Raw genomic sequence first — 24,191 nt, 5'->3', positions numbered from 1 at the left:
CCATGAGATCAAAGAGGCTAAACCCTAGAAGCTAGCCTATGGTATGATTGTATGTTGTCCTACGGACTAAAACCCTCCAGTATATATAGCCACCGGAGAGGGTTAGGGTTACACAAGGTCGGTTACAAAGGAGGAGATACACATATCCGTATTGCCTAGCTTGCCTTCCACGCCAAGTAGAGTCCCATCCAGACACGAGACGAAGTCTTCAATCTTGTATCTTCATAGTCCAACAGTCCGGCCAAAGGATATAGTCCGGCTGTCCGGAGACCCCCTAATCCAGGACTCCCTCAGCCGCCAACACCCCCCCCACACACACACACTTCTCACCCGCGTTTCACTCAACTAGTCCACCCAATCTCCATCGCCAGCTCTTCCCCGCCCCAGATCCACAGCAGAACCCTCTTCGGCACCGGCATGCTCACCCCGGCCGTGTGCCCGCTCTTCGGTGTCAAGCCTACCTCCATTGTCGTTCCCTACACGCGGCTGCCCGCACCTCGCCGTCTTCATTTGCTCGCTAGCCACCCTTGAGCGTATCGATCCTATAACCCTCGCCTCTCCTATGGTCTGATCGGTTTTGCATTAAGAAGCGTGTTAGTTACTGCTCTCCATCATAGTGAGGCATATTTCCTCGCAATCCCTCTTCCTATTTCGTTCCGTATGTTCCCAAATTGGCTATAAAATAATGGAGAGCGTATATATGTTCATACCTTCTTAACTAGTACATGTAAGATGTATTTGTTCCAATAAGTTACTGCCGATTTACAGATCGCGGGAGCCCGAGTCACACAAACTTAACAAATAAGCCATACATTTTCTAAATTATTGCATGACATGTTAAGACAGCTTCATACCAAGTTGTTAGTTTTATGCTTATACTCCTTTCCTTAGTTTTGCATGTGTTCTCTATAGAAGTCGATTAGCAGCAACAACACTCATGCTTCAGGCGATGTATCTTCATCTGATTCCGACAACCCTAGGTCTTCAGCAGATGGTGAAGGATCAAGTAATCTTGAACGGGATAGAGCTGCAGCAACTACCCTTCCGGTCAGGACACGGAGGAACGCTCCAAGGAAGCCCACACACCAGCCTAAAGGTGTATATGAAGTAGCCAAGATCAATTTAAAGTCTTGGGCTCCAACTAAATCAGATAAAGCATGCACGAGGTTCAGGAGTGTGTGTGGATTTGTTGGCAGGGTAAGGCTCAACATTAATCTATCGGGGTTTTGGAAAGCTGACACAGCAATACAGCGAAGGATAGTCCGGGAGATCATGGATCACTTCAACTCTCCAGAGCAGCGGAGAATGCAGGTGGAACACGCTGCACTGAAGAAGGCTAGGGATGCTTGGAGAAATTGGAAGCACGTGTTGTACAAGAAGTACTTGAGTGAAGGCAAGGACCCAATCCCTGCAACCCCCAAATTACAAAGGTAGACTATGCAGAATTCAAAAGGGTCAGGGCAACTAAAGAGTTTGCTAAGAAGAGTGCCAAGCAATCGGAACTTCAAAATAAGAACACACGCCCCCAGCATATGGGTGTGGCAGGATACTACGGCATGAAACCGATATGGGACCAGGAGGACAAAGAAGCAGTAGCGATGGGTGGGAAAGTGGCCTTTAGTGAAATTAGGGGCGAACGCGCCAGAGACTACTTGCGGGCACGTGCAAGGAGGCGTGATGACGGAACTTATTACTTTGAAAACTCACGTGACGAAGAACTGTATCAAGTGATGTTAAAGGCTTCCAAGATCCCTGGAAGGTTCTACAGGAACTCAGGGCCATGTGACATTCTGTCCGATGCTATGGAAATAAGAGAGCCCACTAGCCATGCAAGGGGTATAGGTGTTAATGTCCCGCACAAGAGGGCTTTCACACTCAGCAAGGAGGAGAGGCTCAGCATGAAAAAATCGAGGAGTGAAATGAAGCAGAACGAATTGTATGAAAGGTTGAGGAAGGACATGTATCTGGTTGTTTGAAAGGATATTGAGGAGTCAATGATGATGTAGAAGACTCTAACACTAACAGATAGCCATCAGATGGGAGGGGAGGCGGGCATGGAGGATGCTGCTTATTGCGTGACAACACCGCACAAGAGTAGTTGTGCATCAGCTGACCCCAGCGACACTAAGACTACAGTTGCTCATGATGATGCTATATCTGATCTATTTGGAATGAAAGACAGACTGGAGGGCGTGCTTACACATTATGAAGGTACATTAAAATGTGCAACAGCCTGGGTTTGCCCACCCTTCTTGGAGGAGGGCCTCTTGTTGGACAATGTGCCATTGAAACTGGGCTGTGTGAAGTGCTATGTGACTGAAGTAAAGCCTGGATTCAATTAATTTCCCTGAAGAATGTCCTAGGAGACTTTGATGAGCAAAGGACCTTGGGAGAAACACTGTTGCATCACATCCAGTGGCCACGAAAGGAAATAGAGTTCATCGATGAGACCCCTGAAGCCCCGCCAAGAGCAACCAATGTCGCCCCTCAACCGATGACGATCTCCTTCCCACAGCAGCTCTCACGTGCTTCCCCCAAAGAACCTAATACTCGTAATCTGACGGCTGATGCATCAACCTATGATCAGCCGGTCCGACTTTGTGTCGTACAGGCCATGTCATCCTCTGCCCCAGAGCAGCCAGTGGCAAGGCCTACAACTACTGAAGACGCACCACCGGTTCAGATGCCGGCCGCTGAAGCAGCGGGAGGAGACCCAACTACTCAGCAGACCAACCTGGTGGAACGGACTGCTAAGCAGTCTGATGCTTTAGACAGAACCGCCTGTTAAGCAGTCTGTAGGTCCAGAACCGACTGCTCATCAGTCCGTCAGTCCGCAGTCACGTGATTAGCATACCAATGCGTCAGCACTTCCTGCTCAGCAAACCAACGCGTTGGCATGGCCTCCTCAGCACACCGACAAGTTGGCACCACCTGCGCAGAAACCCGACATAGCTTCAACGCATGGTCAGCAGTCTGATGCCTCTACTCCTATAACCCAGCAGCCCGTCGCAGCAGCACCGCCAGCTCAGCGGTTCGGCATAGATAAACTGTCTGCTAAGCAGTCCGTCGAAGCTTCACCGTCTGCTCGGCAGTCTACCTTGTAGCCAACCAGACATTCTGCCAGAAATGCTTCAAGTACCAAGAAGGAAGCGGCCAAAAAGGCTGCACCTGCGAGGAAGCGTGGCAAGAGAGCAAAGAGGAAAGAGAACAATTGCCTCTTACTCAAAGCACTCATCACCCAGAACCAAATTAACAGCACGTTGTTCGAATCGGGGAGTAATATTATTTCTGACGGCATGGATGATGAAGAAGTAGATTTGTTGCTTGCTAAAAGTAAAGCAGACGTACTTCAAGGATGCAATTACGTCCATGGCTAGCCATTTCTTGTTGGCGAATACTTTGATGAGTGCAGCTCCAGTTGCCGCGAGTTATGTGAATATTGCATGGATCAAATGTCAGCAAGTCATCATGGTTTGCTAGTCCACTCCAATAGAGATCATTTCTGACACAATGTTGGTTCCATCAATGTGAGTTTCAAGGACTTGCTTCTCTTCTTCAACTTCAACGAGCTCGATGCCGCTCTTGTTAGATGCCTAATTTTGTAAGTACTTAACGAACTCTGATCAACTTCTCCATACAAGGTTGTAAATGATAAACAACTAACTGCATTTTATTCCTCTCATGGGATTGAACGCGTGAAGAAGAAAAAGGGAGAGTGTGTATTTCATAGATCATGCATTAGCAAATGGCACAACATTAGATGGTAAGGACCTATGGGACTGGGCCATTAACACGGTCGTCCATCTCTTCGAAAACACGTCCCATGTAGAATCATTTCTCTGGCCATATCATGAACGGTAAGTCAAGTAAACAACCACGCATACACTGGTTGTCTTTCAGATTTCGACATCATTCGTAAGTTCATGGCTTTCTTAATATGTAGCAATCACCGGATATTGGTATTCATTGTTCCAAACAAGAACACAATTTACTACATGGATTCTCTTAGAGAGTCAACAAACGCTCAGGATCTGACGCATCTTCAACAATTCATGGATAGGTATTGAATTCTATGATGTTGAAATTAATTTACATTCATATTTGGTTCAACAATTGATGTTGTCAAAATTAATCTTCATTTGCAGTGTTCTCGCGTTGTGGAAAACTAAACTAGGGAACCTGTTCAAGAGGGAACTACCTCTGCAGCACAAGATCGTTTCTCCGGTAACACACCGAAATCCGTTATTTTTGGAAAATTTATCCAATAGTCTGCAAATACCTTTTCTTATGCTAGTCAAATGTTCAAGCTTCTAAATAAACATCTTTCTATTTTTGTCCAAAGAAAAAATAATACATCTAGCACTGGTTAGATTGTTCCTAACATGACAAATACATGACTAATTATGTACAAAAAATTCTGTGTCCTCAGCAACAAGCAGGGACCAACTGATATGTCTCCAACGTATCTATAATTTTTTATGTATTCATGCCATGTTTATAATATTTTTACATGATTTTCGTATGATTTGGTTAGAACTAACCTGGACTGACGTTGTTTTCAGTAGAACTACCGTGGTGGTGTTTTGTGCAAAAATAAAAGTTCTCGGAATGCGCTAAAAATCAACGGAGATTTTTTCTAGAAAATATAAAAAATACTGGAACGAAGAGTTACCGGAGGGGAGTCCCATGGGCCCCACGAGGGTGGAGGGCGCCCCCCCCTAGGGCACGCCCCTGTGCCTCGTGGACTCTCCGTGGGGCCCCCTAACTTGTTCTCGACGCCAACCTCTCCTATAAATCCCCAAACCTCTAGAAAATAACCTAGATCGGGAGTTGCGCCGCCGCAAGCCTCTATAGCCACCAAAAACCAATTGGGACCCTGTCCGGCACCCTGTCGGAGGGGGGATCCATCACCGGTGGCCATCTTCATCATCCCGGCGCTCTCCATGATGAGGAGGGAGTAGTTCACCCTCGGGGCTGAGGGTATGTACCAGTAGATATGTGTTTTATCTCTCTCTCTCTCTCGTGTTCTTGATATGGCATGATCTTGATGTACAGTGAGCTTTGCTATTATAGTTGGATCTTATGATGTTTCTCCCCCTCTATCTCCTTGTGATGAATTGAGTTTTCCCTTTGAAGTTATATTATTGGATTGAGTCTTTAAGGATTTGAGAACAGTTGATGTATGGCTTGCATGTGCTTATCTGTGGTGACAATGGGATATTCACGTTATCCACTTGATGTATGTTTTGGTGATCAACTTGCGAGTTCTGTGACCTTGTGAACTTATGCATACGGGTTGGCACACGTTTTCATCTTGACTCTCCGGTAGAAACTTTGGGGCACTCTTTGAAGTTCTTTGTGTTGGTTGAATAGACGAATCTGAGATTGTGTGATGCATATCGTATAATCATACCCACGGATACTTGTGGTGACATTGGAGTATCTAGGTGACATTAGGGTTTTGGTTGATTTGTGTCTTAAGGTGTTATTTTACTACGAACTCTAGGGCTGTTTGTGACATTTATAGGAATAGCCCAATGGATTGATTGGAAAGAATAACTTTGAGGTCGTTTCGTACCCTACAATAATCTCTTCGTTTGTTCTCCGCTATTAGTGACTTTGGAGTGACTCTTTGTTGCATGTTGAGGTATATTTATATGATCCAGTTATGTTATTATTATTGAGAGAACTTTCACTAGTGAAAGTATGAACCCTAGGCCTTGTTTCGAAGCATTGCAATACCGTTTGTGCTCAGTTTTATCATTAGTTACCTTGCTGTTTTTATATTTTCAGATTACAAAAAACCTGTATCTACCATCCATATTGCACTTGTATCACCATCCCTTCGCCGAACTAGTGCACCTATAGAATTTACCATTGTATTGGGTGTGTTGGGGACACAAGAGACTCTTTGTTATTTGGTTGCAGGGTTGTTTGAGAGAGACCATCTTCATCCTACGCCTCCCACGGATTGATAAACCTTAGGTCATCCACTTGAGGGAAATTTACTACTGTCCTACAGACTTCTGCACTTGGAGGCCAATGACGTCTACAAGAAGAAGGTTGTGTAGTTATCATAACCAACCTTTGTGGATACTATGTTTGCAGACACATGATCTCCGTCTGCAAATCTGCTGATAGTTGTGATGATCCTCGTGAATTAGTACCAGTAAGTATATCTTAATTAATATCTTCTACTCCACTCATATGGCACATTCTGATCTTAAAAATATTGCGGCTCATCTTAGAACCGAGGACCCCTGAACTGCTCCCGGCTGGTGAATTACTGATGGTTCAGAGATTTATCAGCGACTTCTTCCTGAATCACTACATCAATCCCACTGATGATAATGAAGATTTCAGCATGCGTTCTCCTGAAACATCGAGTGAGAGTTAGCCGCTAAACATATATGAATGGATCCATTGTTTTCCATCTGATGAGGTCTTCGTATTTCGTACACTATGATTAATTATGTAATGCATATATGTGTGGACAAATTATTGGAATTTAGCTACCATATGTTCAATTGCAATTGTTGCGAAATCTTATGAATGTTCTTCCTGTGGACACTATTTGTTCAATTGAATATTGTGGCGAATTTGCTTTTTTGCATGTCGGTTCAAAATGGGATATTTTTGTTTTAACCTGGCAATTGTTCCGCGCATGGTTCAACTAAATGAGTGTGTGCGATCCACATCGGAAAGCATACGTCAATCGTAGCGGAACCGTCGGTGATACACAACAGATCGCAAATGACTTGCAGCGCTACTACGTGTGCGTAGGGTCTCCGAAACTGTTTGTGATATCACGGTATCGCACACGAGAGCTTGGAGTAAACCGTGCCCAATGTAATATACAATCCCAGTCATAAGTCTTTCAGGAAACGTGTGGGATCCCAAACGAAAAGCACACATCACTCTTGCTGCAACCGTCGGTGATACACAACAAATCACAAATGGTCTGTAACACTTGTATGTGTGCGAAGGGGCTCCTGTTGGGGATATAGTTATTGAGTTAACACGCCCAAGAGGGGCCGGGTTATATTCATGGCGACTCATAAGAGATAGCCCATGAACGAATTGAAGATGGAGGTTGATGAGGATAAATTTATGAAGGGCCCAAGGCCCAAAGGCGGCTTAAGGCCCATAGGTGTAAACCGCCATATGTGTACAACTTGTATGATAAGGCAATTGTAGTTAAGTCACCAGGCCAGACAGGTTTATTGGCCGGCCGGGACTCTGTAAGCCACCGGGCGTCAACCTCAGTATATAAAGGGACGACCCGGTGGCGAGTTAGGGGGAATAAAGAAGAGATCGAAAGCTAGGTCAAGCGTATTCGCTCCCTGGTAATCGAGACATAAGTAATACCACCTCAACTATATTATGCCTTTACCTTCACCACAAGGGGTCGAACCAGTATAAACTCCCTGTGTTCTTTGTCCCGTGTTAACCCCTTTAAGCTAATCTCGCTTTGATGGCTCCATGACTAAGTCCTCACACTAGGGGACATCTACCGTGACAATACCACGATAGTTGGCGCCCACCGTGGGGCTATCACACGATGGTTTCAAGTTCTTAGAGGGCAGCTTCGAAGGGATCAAGGGATACACCATGGGCCGGATGACCAAGAGTCGTCGCGGCAAGCTCTACATCGACGACGCAGGCTGGGGCCCCGAGGCTGGCTCAATTGAGTACGGGTACTGGGTCCCCTTTGGTGTAATTCACGTTTTCATCGGCAAGATCGGAGAGCCGGGCCCTGAGCCGGACATCTGCACCGACATCATTGAGACGGCTCAGCGTGCAAGACCCGCCCGAGTTCAGCCCGCCATGTATCGTGCCTTCATGGGATTCATCCATGGAGTGGAATCTGAGAATAGATCGGTATCTGGTGATGAGACGGTCATCTACTCCAACGGCGAGTCGTCCACCGGGGAGACCGAGTCGTTGTATCAACCGCAAGACGGCCGGCTTGGGGGCTGTTCCGATGGCGACAGTATTCCGGACCCCTTTGAGCCGCCGAACAGGGTTGCGATCTTTATGGACGGTACACAACCAGTGCAGAACTCATCGACTGCAGCAGAGATGATTTCTAGGTCAGCAACGGCCATGACTGCCGGGGTAGGAGGCCCTGTGCGCCCGCCAGCTCAGGTCTTAACTGACTTGTTGGATAAGCTGACAGCATTGTTAACAGCAGTGGTTAACCAGGCGGATGAGGATCAGCATAATGCGGCGGTTGCAAAATTGCGTGATGAGATAGCACAGGTCAAGGAGGAGCTGAATGCAGAAAACACTAGGATGGCCGAGGAGCGGGCTACTTTGGATGCTCAGGCACAGCAGATTCATTCAGAGTCCTTCCGGCTCATGCTGGATCAGAACGCTTCAATTGAAGTCATGAGGAGGAGGCATCAGACTCGCCTGCCTTCGGTTTACGAGGTGAGAAATCTCTTTAACACGCCCGGAGCAGGGACTAGTAACCAACCAGTCATAAACCGGGTTGAAATGCCTGGGACGGGAGCGTCGGCTCAGCCGCGCACGATGGACCCGCCTCGTTAGAACAACATCCCGCAACAGCACATGCTGACGCCACTGGGCCATTATTCTAACCCCTTGGATAACATGATCGCTGCAGCATCACGACTGGCGGCTCTCCCAATTGAGGGCGAGTCTCCAGCGGCAGTTGAAACGCGAAGGGCTAGGGAGCTTCTTCAGACAACACTGGTTCAGCAGCAGGCTTATTCTTATAGTCATGAAAGGATTCATTCAACCCCTCGCCCAAGCCGGAGTTATAGCAGGCATATCGTGGAACCAGCCGTGTCAAGCAGCGGGCAGAATCATAACCCGCCCCGTGGACATAACCTGGCAGGTGGTGGGGTTAATGCCCAGAACGTAGTGGATCAAGGAAGAGCTCGTCAGGAGGCTGAGCTGGCGGCTCAGTACGCGGCTCGTCAACCTTCCCTGGTTCATCCGACAACTTCGGTGGAGATAGGTGTGACTTTCAGGACTTTGGGTGTGCCGTGTTTGGTGTCGGATCTGCGTAACGTACGCTTCCAAAGATTTCAAGGGTCCCCGTAAGGCACCCAACTACACTGCCGACTTACCCCCTGAAACTTGGGTTGAGAGTTATAAGATGGCAATGGAACTACTGGATGTTGACGACGCTGCATGTGCCAAATACTTCACCATGATGTTGGAAGGGACAACTCGTACTTGGTTGAAAGGGTTACCAGCCAACTCCATTGGGTCATGGGTCGAGTTAAAAGCCTGGTTTATCCAGAATTTTAAAGATACGTACAAGCATCCCATGTCAATTGTGGATTTAGCCTCCTATTTCCAAGAAGAAGGTGAGTCAACAACCCATTGGGTGCGCCGGGTCTCGACAATCATGCACTCGTCAGATCGCATCAATGCCGATTCAGCAGTCTTAATGTTGGAGAACAATTGTCGTTTTACGCCACTGAAGCAGAAATTAGGGCGGATCAAACACCACTGCAACGACATGGGGACGCTCATGGCAGCTCTGGTTAAGTACGCTGACTCTGATGGTACCAAGGACCCCGAGTCTGATGATGAAAAGCCGAGAAAGGGAAAGAAGAGCAGCAGCACCAAAGGGCAGCAGCATAACCCAGTGAATCGGGGAAGCAACGGTAAGCTCAAAGCCGATAATAGTTTGGACTTTGTGGCTAACACCAATACGCAGAATAATGCTCAGCGTCGTAAGGGTAAATCGCCCCACGGACTGGAGGATCGGGCTTTAATCTTGAGCAGCTGCTGAATCAGCCCTGCCCAAGGCATGGAACACAAGAAAGACCGTCAGGCCGCCTCTGGAAGGATTGCTTCATCATGAAGGAGTACAAAAATTCCAATCTTTTTCAAGATAGTCATGGGCCGGGTGGTGGCTCAGAATCCGGCTCTCATGGACCGGGTTACGGCGGTGGCGGTTCTAGCTCCGGATTCGAAGGCAGTCAAGGCAACCAGGGTGGCTACCATCAACATTCGGGCCAGGGGAATCAACAACAGCAATCTAGGTATCAGAGTAACCCAAAGCAGTTGGATAGTGGGCAATACCACGTCTTCACCACAAGTTTGTGCAAACGGGATCAGAAGCTTCATAAGAGGGCAGTGAACGACGTTGAACCGGTAATTCCCTGTTACTTGCACTGGTCTAAGCAGCCCATTGTGTGGAGTAGGGAAGATCACCCGCCCCAGGTTGATAATCCGGGTCACCTGGTGTTGGTGGTAGCACCATAGGTTGGATGGTATAAGTTCACCAAAGTACTCATGGACGGAGGGAGCAGCATCAATATCCTTTATTATGAAACTTTCCGTCGCATGGGGTTGACAAATAAAAATCTGAAGCCATTGAACACTGTTTTCCACGGCATGGTGTCGGGTAAGTCGGCATACCCGGTCGGTATCATAGCTATGGAAGTAGCTTTTGGAGACGATCATGACTCTAGGTCGGAGACATTGACCTTTGAAGTGGTGAATATCAAGAGCCCTTATCATGCTCTGTTTGGACGGCCGGCTTATGCTAAGTTCATGGACAGGCCTTGTTATATTTACCTGCAGCTCAAGATGCCGGGTCACAAGGGAACCATCACTGTTCATGGGAGCCGGAAGATCGCTTTAGAGTATGAGGACGGTGATGCAGCCTACGCTGAGTCGGTTTGTGCAACAGAGGAGTTGAAATTTTACAAAGATAATGTTGACCCGGCAGACATGACGTCCTTGAAAAAACCAACTACGGAGCATGACCCGGTGTTGAAGGTTAAGTCGGCAGATGACACCAAGCTAGTTGATTTTGTTCCTGGCGATTCATCCAAGCAGTTCAGCATCAGTGCTAATCTGGATCCGAAATAGGAAAGCACGCTCATCGAGTTCATCCATGAGAACCGGGACATCTTTGCATGGAAACCTTCTGACATGTCGGTTGTACCGAGGGAACTCGCTGAGCATACTCTTAATATTGATCCCAAGTTTAAGCCGGTCAAGCAGTTTCTTCGTCGCTTCAACGAAGAGAGGCGTAAGGCCATTGGTGAAGAGGTAGCCCGGCTCTTGGCGGCTGGGTTTATTGTTGAAGTTTTTCATCCAGAATGGTTGGCTAACCCGGTGCTGGTACTCAAGAAGAACGACAATTGGTGTATGTGTGTGGACTACACAGATTTAAACAAAGCTTGTCCAGTTGATCCTTTTGCTCCCCCTCGTGTTGATCAGATTATTGATGCTATGGCAGTTGTGAGCATTTGAGTTTTTTGGATGCTTATTCTGGGTATCATCGGATCAAGATGGCAGTTAAGGACCAGGAGAAGACAGCTTTTATAACTCCCTTTGGAGCCTTCTGCTATGTGTCTATGCCTTTTGGGCTCAAGAGTGCCCAGGCGACTTATCAACGTTGTGTGCAGAACTGTCTTCATAATCAGATTGGGCGCAATGTTCATGCTTATGTGGATGATATTGTAGTGAAATCTAGAAAGTAGGAGATCTTGATAGAAGACTTGAAGGAAACCTTCGATAACCTCCGGGTTTATAAGATGATGCTTAACCCGGCAAGTGCATTTCTGGTGTGCCCACAGGCAAGCTCTTGGGCTTTCTGGTTTCTAACAAAGGCATTGAAGCTAATCCGGAGAAGATCCAAGCCATCACTTCTTTAGCTAAGCCGGTGTGTATCAATGATGTTCAACGTTTGGCAGGTCATGATGCGGCCTTAAGCCAATTCATAAGCCGGTTGGGAGAGAAGGCTATCCCTCTGTACCAGATGATGAAAAAGATGAATAATTTTGTCTGGAGCGATGCCGCTAATGCAGCATTTGAGGACTTCAAGAAACAGCTGGCTGAGCCACCTGTTCTTGCTACCCCTGTTGATAAGGAGCCGTTGCTGTTATATGTGGCTGCTAATACCCGGGATGTGAGCGTAGTCATTGTGGTGGAACAGAAGGAGGCAGGCAAAGAATATCTGGTTCAAAGGCCGGTTTACTACATCAGTGAGGTGCTTATCGAGTCCAAGTAGAGGTATCCGCACTGGCATAAGCTTGTATATGGGGTGTTCATGGCCAGTCGGAAGCTTAAGCAGTATTTTTTCGGCCATCCTATCACTGTGGTAAGTTGTGCTCCCTTAGGGGATATTATCCAGAACAGAGAATCTACAGGTCGGATAGCCAAGTGGGCTATTGAGCTTGGACCTCATGGTTTGAAGTATATGCCTCGCACGGCCATCAAGTCTCAAGCACTGGTGGATTTCATCAATGACTGGACAGAGCTACAGATGCCTGAGGAAAAGCCAGATAACACATACTAGACTATTCACTTTGATGGGTCCAGGCAATTGGAGGGCTTGGGGGCTGGAGTTGTGCTAGCTTCCCCTCGAGGTGATAAATTTTGTTATGTTCTCTGTTTGATGTTCCCTTGCACTAACAATGTAGCTGAATAAGAGGCCCTGATCCATGGTCTTCGAATGGCTAGGGAGATGAACCTAAGTCGGGTGAGGTGCTTTGGTGACTCGGACTTGGTGGCCCAACAAGTTTCTGGTACTTGGGATTCTAAGGATCCGCTCATGGCGGCTTATCGATGAGAGGTTGATGCTATGGCGGGTCATTTCAAGGGTTATCAGGTTGAGCATATTGATCAAAGGAAGAATGAAGCGGCTGATGCTTTAAGCCAGCCGGGTTCTCAGCATAAGCCGGTGCCACCCAATACTTTCTTGGATATTTTATATAATCCCTCAGTCAAGTTGCCTACAGAGGAGGATCTTGCTATTCCTGACTCAGAAGCACAATTGGTGGTGGCTATTCATGCTATCCCGGATTGGACAATCCCTTATTTGGCTTATATGACCCGGGGCAAATTACCTGAGGATGAAACCTTAGCCAGGCAGATAACTCGGCGGTCTAAGTTAATGACAATTGTCAATGGAGAGCTGCATCACTGCAGTGTTACAGACGCCTTTCAACGTTGTGTGTCTCCAGAAGAGGTCCGTGAGATCCTGCGTGAGATTCATGAAGGAGACTGTGGTCATCAAGCCGGTTTGAAGTCTCTCGTGGCTAAAGCTTTTCGTCATGGATTTAATTGGCTAACGGCTCATGCTGATGCTGAAGACCTGGTCAGTAGGTGTGATGAATGTCAGAAATTTTCACGACGAGCCCATGTGCCGGCTCAAGAATTTAGGATGATTCCAATTACTTGGTCGTTTGCAATCTGGGGGCTAGATATCGTCGGCCCCTTGAAAAGGTCCAAGGATAAGAAAACACACCTCTTGGTGGCGATTGACAAATTTACAAAGTGGGTTGAAGCAGAGCCGGTCAGTAAATGTGACACGGCGACGGCGGTTCAGTTCATTAAAAAGGTGATTTTCTGTTTTGTCTTTCCCCACAGTATCATAACTGATAATGGCACTAATCTGTCCAAGGATGTTATGAAAGAATTTTGTCAACGTGAGCATATCCGGCTTGACGTGTCGTGAGTGGTTCACCCACAATCTAATGGTCAAGCTGAGGGAGCCAATCAAGAGATCCTGAGAGGCATCAAGCCCCGGCTTATGGTTCCCCTACAGAGGACGCCGGGTTGTTGGGTGGAGGAGTTACCTTCCGTGTTATGGAGCATTAATACCACCCCCAATAGATCTATGGGTTACACGCCCTTCTTCATGGTTTACGGAGCATAGGCGGTTCTCCCTAGTGACATCTGTCATGACTCGCCGCGTGTGGCGGCTTATGTTGAAGCGGACAATGAAAAGGCATGTCAGGAAGCACTTGACCTGTTAGATGTGGAGCATGACATTGCGGCGGCTTGTTCGGCGATCTACCAGAAAGATCTGCACCGTTATCACAGCCGTCGGGTTAAAACCAGAACTTTTTAAGAAGGTGATCTGGTGCTCCGGCTTATCCAGGATCAAACTGATATGCACAAGTTATCCCCACCTTGGGAAGGACCTTTTGTGGTAAGTAAGAATCTCAACAATGGGTCTTATTATCTTATCGATGTTCGAGAGCACAAAGACTCATGTAAGTCGGAGGAGGAGACCCACCGGCCGTGGAATATTGCTCATCTTCGGCCTTACTACACATGAACCACAGGCTCTTTTGATGTACATATTTTAACAATGTATATATTATGATCAATATAATAAAATCAGCATCCCTGTTAAAGCAGGGCCTCTGTCGTTTTCTCTTTAAATGACGAGTTTTTGGTCACTTGGGGGCTTCTGCTTTATAAAGCAAAGTTACGATTACCCTTTGATCAGGCTTATAGGCCATATATATATAGTATTACTATTCATCATCCAGGGTGCAGAATAAGTTATTCTTCACCGAGGTAATCTTACGATCATTTCATAATTAAATTACGTTTAGAATTCAAATAGTTACATTCCTATTGATTCACTACGTAAAATTTGACATAAGAAAATAAAAATATAGGTCATAAGACAAGAAAATTTGTAGTTTATGTGTATTTCAGACTATGTTTTTACGTTTGTAATTTTACATGACATAAAATATTTTTTACGGCGATTATATATTTTCTTACAGTCTCTTTTTACGTCGGAAATAAGACAAAACTTACGGAATGTAAAATTATGGTGCATTAATGGTAAAATAGAGGGGGTGAAGAATAAGTATTCCTCAACCAGGGTGACGAATAGCGCGAGCCTATATATATATAGGACAACACTATTCTAATCCCAAGATTAGAATAGTTATTTGGATCACGCAACGCCCTACAAAATTAGAATAGTTATTTGGATCACGCATCGCCCTATAAGAAGCGCGCGGTGTAAGAAAAAACGGCCGTGCTCAAACCCCCCCCCCCCCCCCCCCCCCCCCCCCCCCCCCCCCCCCCCCCCCCCCCCCCCCCCCCGCGCTCCCGACGCCGCCTCTTCCCTGATGCCTCCCCGGATCGGTGCCTCCACGGATCCGCCCCCGCGATGACGCGGCCAGCTCCCCCACCAACCCTGCAGCGGACAGGGCCGGCCGTCTCCTGCGGAACCCTGGCCAGCCCCCTTCGCCGACCGATGCCACCAACCTCCAGATGGGTCGCCGCTCGGCCGGATCCACGGACTCCTTGACCGGGCGGGATCTCCAACACCGGCGCAACCTTCCCGCCAGCTTCTCCGGCCACTGCGCCCCTGCCACCTTCTCCGGCCACTGCGCCCCTGCCACCTTCTCCGGCCACCGCCTGCCCAGACCCGCGCCCCCGACATCTTCTCCATGCTGCCCTGCCCTGCGTGAACTCGCCGGAGCGCGACCCATCGGCCCAGCCAGGGATCCACCGAGCCTCCTCCCCCAGCAAACCGCTTCCTACCTCATGTGTTCCTCGGCCACCGGGGCCTTGCTGCGCCGCCTGCCACTGTGTTCCCGGCCACCGAGCTCGCCCTAGCCTACCGCCTCATCCAAAACAAATTCTCATCGCCATGGTCTGCCATTGCAATCTTTGTTTTAGTTGAACTTCTCAGGAGGTCGCCTCGACCTTCTTAAGTGACATAAAGTGTTGTTTGACCTGCCTGACTGCCAACTATGGATTTTAGCAAACAAAAATGGATGTTTGTAACTTCATATATTGAATCCTCCATTTGTATCCTGAAATTTTTTAGTGAAGTATGTTCAGGAAACAACGCTAGGTTTTTACTGAATCCTACATTTGTATCCTACATTCAGAGAAAAGTTTTTTTGGTGTTGTGTGACGAAGAACAAAGAGCACAAAAACATGAAACATGGATGAAGTTCAGATATATATATATATACGATAGGGGCTCAAGGGGATATATTATGGCGCTAATTATTGTATTCCGCCAACAAAAAGTTCTGAAAGTGTACAAGAAAGAATGACACTGAAAAAATGGGAACCATGAATCGATTATATGTTCATGTGAGAATGTATTTTGTCTATGAAATAAAAATTATGTGTTGGTTTTCATTTGTCGCAACTTATCTTTTTGGGATTTTTGTTTGTACAGATTATCGTTCAAAAAAGATAATAAATTTTTCTCGTTTCTAAAAAAAACCTAGAAGTTCAAATTTAAATAATAGGATAGTTAGACGTTTATTACATCACTAGGATTTCTCTCCATCTATAAATAAAAAACCAAGAAGTTCGAATTTAAAAAAAATAGAGTTGTTGCAAAATTTATATAAAAACTGGATTTTCGTTGTTTCTAGAAAAAGCCTAGAGGTTCAAATTAAAAAACGGAAGAAGTGCAACGTTTATTACAATACCAGGAAGGTCAAACTAAAAAACAAAAAGCATCTCAACACAAATTTATTACAAAAAGGATTTTCTCCGCTAAAAATACCCTAGATGTTCAAATCTAAAAAACAAAACGGCTCGATATTTAATAAAAACCTAGGATTTTTATTCCCAAACTAGAAGTTCAAATTAAAAAATAAAAGAAGTCCAAATTAAAAAAGAGGAGCATTTCAATAGATTTTGTGAAAACAGATTTCCCCCATTCTATAAAAACTAGAAGTTCAAAATAAAATAACAGTGTGGTATCATTGTTTATATAAAAAAAGCAGTTTCCCCGTTACTAACCAATAAAACTAAGAAGTTCAAATTTAAAAAATGGTGAAGTTTGATGTCTATCAAAAATTCAGATTTTTTACATTATTAAAAGTAAAACCAAGAATTTCAAATTTTTAAAACAAGGAAGTTCAAAAAAAACTCGATTTTCCTCGTTACTAAAGAATAAAACTATGAAGTTTAAATTAAAACAACTGAGAGCTTCAAAGTTTGTAAAAACCTCACATTATCGTTACTAAAGAATCAAACTAATAAGTTTGAATTAAAATAAGGGAACTAAAAAAGTTTAAAAAGATATTCCCCATTTTTTCAAAAACTAGGATTTTCCCCGATAATAAAGATTAAACCACGAAGTTCAAAAATAGAAAAAAGACAAATTCGATGTTTATTTTAAAATCAAACATAATTCTTTATTCAACAAAATAAAATATGTGAAGTTCAAATTAAAATAACTGAGAAGTTCGAAGTATATAAAACCCTAGGATTTATAAGCTCAAAAACAAAAAAACAATGTCATTTTGGGCATTTTTTCCCCAATACTAAAGATTAAAATTAAGAAGTTCAATTCCAAAAAATGGAGTAGTTAAATTTATGTAATAAATTCAGGTGTCCTAGTCACTAGAGAATAAAACCAAGAAGTTCAATTGGAAAAGGCGGAAAAGTTTGATATTTATTTGAAAAATTGGACTTTTCCAGTTACTAAAGAATAAAACCAATTAGTTCAATTCCAAATAACGAAGAAGTTCGATGTTTCTAAAAACCTCAAATTTTCACATTTCTAAAAACACACAATGAAGTTCGAATGAAAAAGGTAGAGCGGTTCGATGTCTATAAAAACTCAGATATTTTCATGTAATCGAGAGAGGTTTGGATTAATAACTGCGAGAAGTTGAAGTACTACACTATGTGTATTTTGTATGAAAAAAGAATGAAAAAGAAAAGGCTAAAAGATTTATTTCTAGAAGTTCAAGTGCTCAGCCCGAGAAAGTTCAAAAATTCTTATGAGACAGGTTGAACAAAAATACGTGACAGAAGTTCAAGGTGAAAACAGCGGCATGTCAACTACTACATGGAATGCGTTTCAGATAAGAATATAAAACTAGAAAACAAAAAGCTTAAAAGGTTTGTTGCAAGAAGTTCACGTGCTCCTCCGTTCACGATTCGGAATTTATATTGCGGGACATCCGACCTCTAATTAAATATTTGAAAATGGCAAAAAATGACGTCTGACCTTCAATTGTGTGTAATTCAATGTATAAACAAAAATGTGACAGAAGTTCATAGTGAAAACAATGAGAAGTTCAAGTACTGCAAGGAATGCATTTCACGTGTGAAAATAAAAGTGTAGAAAAATAAAAGGTTAAAAGGTTTGTTGAAAGAAGTTCAAGTGTTCTGTCTGGAGAAGTTAAAAAATTCTTGCAAGAGAGGTTCATCTTGTATTTCCATGTTCATTTTTTCCGTATAAAAATCGAATACAATTCTTTACTCAAAAATATAAAAGGTGAAGTTCATATTGAAATAACAGAGAAGTTTGGAGTTTATTAAAACCTAGGATTTAGCTATTCAAAAAATAAAAATCACAACGCCATTTTTTGCACTTTTAAAAACAACTCATAAACGAAAAAAATGGTTGCTAGAAGTTCAAGTGCTCGGTGAGGAAAAGTTCAAAAAATTCTTGTGAGACAGGTTCACCGTGTATTTAGATGTCCAAAATACATAAAAAATATGTTGTTTTTCATGTTTTAAAATAATTCTCTCAAACCAGAGAGAAGTTCAAAGTGATAATAAACAGAATTTCATGTACTACATGGTGTGTATTTCATATATGGAAAAAAACAATAAAGTGAAACAGAGTGAAGTTCAAACAGACATGCCCCAGAAGTTCAACTACTTCACACAGTGCAAAAAACAGCACGTCAAAAACAGAGTGATGTTCAAACAGACATGCCCGTGAAGTCCAACCACTTCATGCAGTGCATTTCCATTTGCAATGAAGGCAGAAATCATGATCTCATCATTTCTTTAATTTACTTCAAAACCACAGGAATATCATCTGTGTAAGTTCAAGTCCTCGATCGAAGAAAGTTAAAAAAAATTGTGAGAGAGGTTTGTAAAAAAAGAGTATCATTTGTGTAACACTAACGAAATGGATGAGAAAATTACAAAGGAAAATACGTCACAGAAGTTCAACGTGAAAACAGAACGAAGTTCAACTACTATAGTGAATGAATTTGAGATGAAAAACTTTTAAAATTGTCACGAGTATGAAAAAATGATCAACACGGGAAAGTTGCGTGCTTATAATAGCTTTCCATCGGTATATCACTTGCTCAATTCCAATGAGTGGGTGGAGAGCTACGAGCAGTGGATGAAGAGCTACGAGCAAGAAAAGCATGTCAAAAAGCAGAGTGAAGTTCAGGTACACGTGCCGAGAAGTTCAGGTTCTTCACGCGGTACATTTTTTAAGAATCAGTTTGGCGATAAAGGCAGAACGAATGATCTCGCCATTTTCGCAATTACTTGAAAATGGCTAGGAATCAGAGAAAACCATCAACATGAAAAAGTTTCACATTTTTTGTAGATTTTCAACGGTATATTATTTGCGCCTTTCCGTTAAAGTTTGTAGAAATTATGGGGAAAATATGTTTTAATCCATTTTCAAAACTGACTTAAAACCGTAAGGAATTGGGAGAAACAATACATACAAAAAAGTTTCGCATTTGTTCAAGCTTTCCAACGCCATATCATTTGCTGCATTCGGACGCACGGTTCAAAAATTAGCTCGAAAATACGAACTCGGTGGAACTTGTATCATTTTCTAAATTACTTTTAAACCATTCAAAATTAGAAAAACCTTTTAATATGAAAAATTAGCGCATTTTCATAAGCTTTCCAACGCCATATCATATGCCTCAATTGGATTAGCCGGTTACAAATGACATCGAAAATACGAACTCAGCTGTTCGGTTTACAAAATTTTATGTTTTTTCAAATTACTCTTTAACCATAGGGAATTAGAGAAAACTTTCAACATGTGGAAGGAGCGGTTTTGTAGCAGCTTTCCAACGCCATATTATATGCCTCATTCCAATAAACGATTTAGAAATGCGATTGAAAATACGATTCATGTTTTTGTGTGAAGAAAAAACGGTTTTCAAAACTGCTTTTAAACCGCTTATATTTTGCCAAAAATTTCAGTTGGGTCATGATATTGGTGTCTATAGCTTTCCAACTGTATATCGCAAGCCCCATTTGGGCCATGTTGTCGGAAGTTCAACCTAGTTCACAGGGAAGTTCAACGTACTACTAGCGGGCAGGTCAGGTTGTGATCAGAATATTATTCTGATCCCGTGATCAGAATAGTGTTTATGTGTGTGTGTGTGTATATATATATAACTTGGGGGCTTGCTACCCAGGTTAAAGGGACCAAAGAGAGTCTGTTGCAAAAGCACAACTCAAAAATAGGCGCCCATTGAGCACAACTCAAAAATATTGCTTGGGTGCTCTTTGTTCTAAAGGACAAGAGTTTTTATGACCCTTGTAATAGGCTTAAAAGCCAGTCTTGGAAGCCAGGTGTATTCACCTAAAACCCCGGGTTTTCCTGTCTTTTTAAGTCTGCCACTCCGCCTAGGTAATCCTGGAATGACCCGCCGTACTTTTGACAATTCAATCTCATGCAGACCCTGAACTTATCAAAGTTAAAATGGTGATTGGTTATGTGAGGTCCGGCTTATATGGTTTGTATAAAGGTTTAACTCATGGATGTGCTGCCTGTGAAAGCACTTGAGATTTAGGCTCGACGGCCTATGAAAGCCTTGTTTTTCGTTTGGTTTTATTTCAACAGATTTTTTGAGGTTTAACTAATGAGGCTTATAATGCTTTATGATTACAATTCATCGGTGTTTATTAACCCGGTCTAGTTTTTGACTATAAGTCAACCAGTATATGATAAGAAAATATCTGGTGTTTATTAACCCGGCCTGGCATTGGACTATAAGTCACCAGCACATCATGATGTTAAATTCCTTAGAAACATTGTGCTCTAAGGTTTGGGATATTAACCCTTCCGATTTATGATATTATAAGCCGGCCATATATAACAATGGAGAAAGAACATTGTGTGTTCAAATTCTTGGGTTATCACCCTTACTGCATTGGTATGATAAGCCGGCAGCATAATCAAATACCAAGGGTATGATATAATGAGAATTATATATGGTTATAATTAAGGCCATCCCTGGTTATAAACTATGTTAGTTTCTAGTGATTATATATTGGGCATTATGACCCATCCTGCGGTAAACCATCAGGACACTTGTGATTTGTTTGTATACAGGAACAGGTTCAAATTGCTGATATTATAAGCACAAGTGGCAGACCTTCAATTGGCAGATCAACAGTATCATGCAAAGCAAAATATGCATGATGGCATAGCAGGTCAAGAGTTTAAGCTAGCCTATTACAAGGCATCTGATGGCCCAACCAGATTAAGTGGTCATCAAAGTTATCAATACAGCAAATTCTTCTGATAAGTACACCGGCTTATGGCTGGTGGGTTTAAGGCTCGGGATCTTCTGGCACCTCTTCCTCATCTTCACCTCCTTGCTTATCCATCAGCTAGAAGTTAGGCGTAGCCCAGTTGATACCGGTCAATGCTCTAAACACAGCTTCATCATCAATAAGATTTGATGGGTCAATGTCAGAGGGAAAGGTGTGCTTACGAATTGGAGGAATTAGATTTGTTGGTTCATGAACCGGCGCACCAATCTTCTTGTTGTCAGTGTCATAAGCTACCTGGTATGTGGATAAAATGGTTTCATCATCTAGCTTACTTGCTAATGGGCGCATAGCTCTTGCTATTTCTGCAAAGTCATCAGCACTGAAATCAGATCCATCTTCCTTAACACTAGGGCAGCCATTAGCCAAATCTTCCGGGTCAAGATTGGCCTGCCATGCTTTGGCCCGGCTTAAAGCAGTTAAAGCGCCAGCCCTAGTAGCTCCCCGTTTTAAGTCCTCAATCCTTCTAGGCAGCACCGATAGTTGATTCAGAGTGTCTTGGATAAGTGTTGAAGGAGACTTCTTATGCATTGTCGCAGCAATGGTTCGTTGGACACCAGTATATAGCTGCTCTACAAGAGTGTAGACAGCTTTAAGCCAGGCGTGCATATCTGAGCCCAACTTCGTGCTCCGAGAACCTGCATAAATGACGTTATGAGTAAGCCAGCAGTAGCTTTTAATATGATTCTTACAAGTACAAGGGGAGTTTGTTCTTACCAAAGATGGCCGCTGGCAAAAGGTTAATCTGCTGCTTTAAACCGGATAACTCCTCAGTTACCGTCTTAAGCACAGCCTCAGCATCCTCGGCTCTCTTTAACAGGGCTGACCTATCTGTATCCCAACCTGCTTCTTTAGCCTTAAAGCTTTCCTTCAATTTTTCCATGGTTGCTAATGCATTGGTCAGTTCATCTTTGGCTTTGGAGGTCTCTTCTTGTTGAGATTTGATATTTTCCCGAAGGTTAGTGACTTGGGATTCTTTACTGCTAAGATCAGCCTGCAAGAGGTAAACAATTTGTGAGAAAGCAATGAATTTATGCGAAGTCCCAAACATAATAACAAGTATTATACTTGGCACTTGGGGGCTAATGTCTATCGCTTCTTCGAATACTACAAAGTCCCAAGCATAATACAAGTATTATCCTTGGCACTTGGGGGCTAATGCATATTGCTTTGTTCTCAGCCATATTTATGACCCGGATAAGTAATATCAGCCTGCTTATAAAGCTTACAGATCGATAAGTATCGACTTAACATAATTGTTAAGCCGACCCTTGGGGGCTACATATGCAGAGTTGAAGTATTATCATCATTAGTTTGGCTATTGAGTTTTATTTATACAACTATTAAAGTTTACCACACATTCTGATCTGTCATGTCCAATAAACTTGGCGGCTAAGGTAAATATACTTATGTGAAAGGGATTGCAATATTAACCTCATAGCGTTCCTTCATTAAGTTTACTAAGCCGGCCTCGAAGTCACGGCTGGTATATAGGCGATTCAAATAGCCTGAATGGAGGTCCTGAGCGCTGAAATGAGTATAGCTCTCCAAGTCTACTTTCCATTTGCCCTTATCTTCAGCGCTAAGTTCTTCCTTGGCATCATGCCTGGATAAGGTGGTAGGACGACTGGGAGTTGTGAAACCATGGCCAGTAATGATGACATCAGCATCTTTTTCTTCCACCGGTTTTATAGGACTGGATGTTTTAGTAGGACTTGGCGGGTTAGCCTCAGACGGGTTATCATTCATCAGGTTAATATCAACATTATGATCTTGTGGCGGCAAATCATCAACAATGTTGTCAGAAATTGGTTGAGAAAGCTCTTGTTGTTGTTTCTCCGGCTCAGGCGGATTGGAGTCATGAACCGGCTTATTTAACTTGGCCTTCTTGCTGGGTTTAGCTTGGGCCCTGAAAAGTAAACAATGAATGAAAGTCAAGAGGGTGATCAAATATGCAAGTTGGAATAGTTGGAAACAAACTTACCCAGGTACAGTTTTGAAAGCAGGAATTTGTGTTCCAATTGACTTGCCAGAAGAGGAACGGGAAATCCCCTGATAGTTTGAGTCAGACGGGTTAAGAGGTTGTCAAAAATAACGCGCCTTGGGGTAAAGTATGTCAGAAAGATATGAGACCTCTGGATGGCTTTGCGAGGCAGGACGTCTGGTAAGCTGGAAGAAGTGATCGCATTGCCGCTATGCCAGGTCGTGCGGCGGACTTCATGTTGCTGTTTCTTCAAAAGAAAGTTTGGATCCAAGTAAACCAGAGGGTGAGAAAATCTTACTTTCCGGCTTGCTTGACGGGTTTTCTGTGTTGGCAGAGATTCTGAGCCAAAGGAAAGAATAGTTACCTCAGCATCACCAGCCCGGCTAGCCTCTCGTCGTCCTCATAACAGTTACTGTCAATAAGATGTATGAAAAAGGAGCCAAGTGAATCAGGTTCTACCTCTGACTCATGATTGTCATCATCATCATCAATGTTTAAGCCAACAGACTCGGCAGTTTTATTTTTGGTGGGTTTCTTGTTGACCCTATGCTTGACACGAGGTGCTTTGGCCGGCTTATCCTGCGGTTTCCTCTTCCAAAATGGGTCGTCAGCCTGTTAAGATTGGAAAGATCATAAGAGAATATTGAGAAGGAGGATTAAGTAGGAGTTGAGAAATTCTTACGGCTGGTGGCTTGTTGATGGTATAGAAAGGACTGAGTCCAGTTTTGCTGCACTCTTTTACAGGCTCATTCAACAGTTTTTTAGTCGCTTCAGTAACTTATGCCTCAGATAGCTGAATGTCACAATGACGCTGAGGATCTTTGACATCACCGGCATATTCGCACATTAAGCCGGAGCGACGACTTAATGGCAAAATACTCCAAGTCAACCAACACCGGAAAAAACCGATGCCTATTAAACCGTTAGCCATAAAGGCTCTGAGTTTTGAGAAGGCAGACGCATACTTGGCCATCTCCTTGGCATCAAGACGTTGGGGCAGTGAATGGTTGTTGTTGAGCCGGTGCTCACGGTAACCCGGCAGAGGATTCTCACCTATTGGGGAAGTGTCCCTAACGTAGAACCATGTCTGGTTCCAGTCTTTGGGATGGCTATGAACTTTGGCATGAGGAAAACTGACGTC

This window comes from Triticum urartu, chromosome 6 (assembly GCF_003073215.2).
Source record: "Triticum urartu cultivar G1812 chromosome 6, Tu2.1, whole genome shotgun sequence".
Lineage (NCBI taxonomy): Eukaryota > Viridiplantae > Streptophyta > Magnoliopsida > Poales > Poaceae > Triticum > Triticum urartu.
This window is presented reverse-complemented; position numbering follows the sequence as displayed.